Consider the following 3,076-nt stretch of genomic DNA (forward strand, 5'->3'; position numbering starts at 1 on the left):
TCTCGATGGCAGCATATGTTGCTCCAAAATGTGTACATCTCTTTCTGCAAAAATGGTGCCCTCACAGATGTGCGAGTTACATGACAGACACTCATACACACTGTCACACCCATACACACACAAACACACACTTTCACAGACAGACACACGCACACACACACACACACACACACACACTTTCACAGACAGACAGACAGACACACACACTTTCACACACAATCACTTTCACAGACAGACACACACACACAAACTTACATACATACATACATACATACATACAGTGAGGGAAAAAAGTATTTGATCCCCTGCTGATTTTGTACGTTTGCCCACTGACAAAGAAATGATCAGTCTATAATTTCAATGGTAGGTGTATTTTAGCAGTGAGAGACAGAATAACAACAAGAAAATCCAGAAAAACGCATTTCAAAAAAGTTATAAATTGATTTGCATGTTAATGAGGGAAATAAGTATTTGATCCCCTATCAATCAGCAAGATTTCTGGCTCCCAGGTGTCTTTCATACAGGTAACGAGCTGAGATTAGGAGCACTCTCTTAAAGGGAGTGCTCCTAATCTCAGCTCGTTACCTGTATAAAAGACACTTGTCCACAGAAGCAATCAATCAATCAGATTCCAAACTCTCCACCATGGCCAAAGAGCTGTCCAAGGATGTCAGGGACAAGATTGTAGACCTACACAAGGCTGGAATGGGCTACAAGACCATCACCAAGCAGCTTGGTGAGAAGGTGACAACAGTTGGTGCGATTATTCGCAAATGGAAGAAACACAAAATAACTGTCAGTCTCCCTCAGTCTGGGGCTCCATGCAAGATCTCACCTCGTGGAGTTTCAATGATCATGAGAACGGTGAGGAATCAGCCCAGAACTACATGGGAGGATCTTGTTAATGATCTCAAGGTAGCTGGGACCATAGTCACCAAGAAAACAATTGGTAACACACTATGCCGTGAAGGACTGAAATCCTGCAGCGCCCGCAAGGTCCCCCTGCTCAAGAAAGCACATGTACAGACCCGTCTGAAGTTTGCCAATGAACATCTGAATGATTCAGAGGAGAACTGGGTGAAAGTGGTCTCAGATGAGACCAAAATCAAGCTCTTTGCCATCAACTCAACTCGCCGTGTTTGGAGGAGGAGGAATGACCTCAAGAACACCATTCCCACCATCAAACATGGAGGTGGAAACATTATGCTTTGGGGCTGTTTTTCTGCTAAGGGGACAGGACAACTGCACCGCATCAAAGGGACGATGGACGGGGCCATGTACCATCAAATCATGGGTGAGAACCTCCTTCCCTAAGCCAGGGCATTGAAAATGGGTCAAATACTTATTTCCCTCATTAACATGCAAATCAATTTATAACTTTTTTGAAATGCATTTTTCTGGATTTTCTTGTTGTTATTCTGTCTCTCACTGCTAAAATACACCTACCATTAAAATTATAGACTGATCATTTCTTTGTCAGTGGGCAAACGTACAAAATCAGCAGGGGATCAATTACTTTTTTCCCCCACTGTACATACATATATATGGAAAAGAAACATTACAAGTATAAATCACAATAAGATGTAATAAAGTACAGATAAACAAAGTGTAATAAAATGTGATCTGTTTGAAAATGCAGGGACGTCACTGGAAAAGATGATGTCTGGATGGCAGCATATGTTGCTCCAAAATGTGTACATCTCTTCTGCAAAAATGGTGCCCTCACAGATGTGCGAGTTACATGACAGACAGACAGACAGACACTCACACACACTGTCACACCCACACACACTAACTTTCACACAGAGACAGACACACACACACACACACACACACACACACATACATACATACATATGGAAAAGAAACAATACTTTTATAAATCACAATAAGATGTAATAAAGTACAGAAAAACTAAATGTAAGAAAATGTGATCTTTAATACACACAAATATGTATGGCTGGTCGGATGCGTCTTGGACTCGGGTTCCTCTTCATTACGTATAACGCTTTTGCCTTTTGCTAAAGCTTTCCGTGGAGGGGATCGTGGGTGAGTTTGTACCATTCTTGGGGGGCTCTGCCTTGTTGGGGCGGAGCTGTGATCCAGGTGAACAGCAGATCGGGCATAGGTGGGCATGTGGGCAGAGGAGTAGGAAGGCCGGTCAAGCAAATAAGCTTGCTAAGGTACGCAGCAGCAGCAAGCAGCCCCCCCATCCAGCCAGCCAGCCAGTCTGGCTGGCAGTGACTGAGTGGTTGACAGACGGCAAGCAACGGAATGTACGTGCTCTGTGATGTCATAGCAGTCAGCTGAGAGAGGCTCGTGATGTCATCGCTGAGCTGGCTGGCTGGCTGGCTCTGTGTGTGTGTGTGTCTGTGTCTGTCTGTTTTTCTGTTTGTCAGTCTGTCTGTCTGTCTCTCTCTCTCTCTCTCTCTCTCAATTCAATTCATTTGTATTGTCAAAGCAATTGGACATACATACATACATACATACATATATGTAGCGTAAGGTACACTTATACATTTCAATTAAAGAAGTGAATTCATAGTATCACCTTATCACGAATCCTGGAGTCTTGTAGAACTCAATTTCTGTAATAATTGGACGCAGACACCAATTCCAAAGATATAAATTGTCAAATTTATTTAAAAACAAAGACTAAATGTAGCACTACACTAATTATACAAAAGGGAAAAACTAATTAAAATTCAACTCTAGATCAACAAATCAAAGACAAATCACTTCCGTGACCAAATCAAAGACCATGGGATCCCATAGGATAACACACAAATCGTTAAACAAAAAAGGTTATAAACACATTGACTACAATACCGGTTAGTAATTCTAGGAATCACTAAGAAACAGTTGAAAGTGCTAAATTGCAGTTTCAGAAGATGAAAAAAAACTGTAACTGATGGGATATGTAGTACTTTATACTCGAGTGGTCTATGCGATTACACCCTGTTGGTGTTATTAAGAACGCCAAGTACCAGAATGCAGAGCGGGACTGTTTTTTGTGCCGTGACTTGTCGGGGGAAAAAGGTGCAGAAAAAACGGACGAGAAGGTGAAGGTAGTATG

At 42.0% G+C, this 3,076-nt stretch overlaps 1 non-coding gene across 1 annotated transcript; it reads left to right on the forward strand.

Moving 5' to 3' along the window:
- The first annotated feature begins 1,977 nt into the window (after positions 1-1,977).
- On the forward strand, positions 1,978-2,092 carry LOC136728226 (U5 spliceosomal RNA). The gene has a single exon (XR_010808591.1). It is a non-coding gene; the product is annotated as a U5 spliceosomal RNA (small nuclear RNA).
- Positions 2,093-3,076: the final 984 nt, after the last annotated feature.

This window comes from Amia ocellicauda, unplaced genomic scaffold, assembly GCF_036373705.1.
Source record: "Amia ocellicauda isolate fAmiCal2 unplaced genomic scaffold, fAmiCal2.hap1 HAP1_SCAFFOLD_29, whole genome shotgun sequence".
Taxonomy (NCBI): domain Eukaryota; kingdom Metazoa; phylum Chordata; class Actinopteri; order Amiiformes; family Amiidae; genus Amia; species Amia ocellicauda.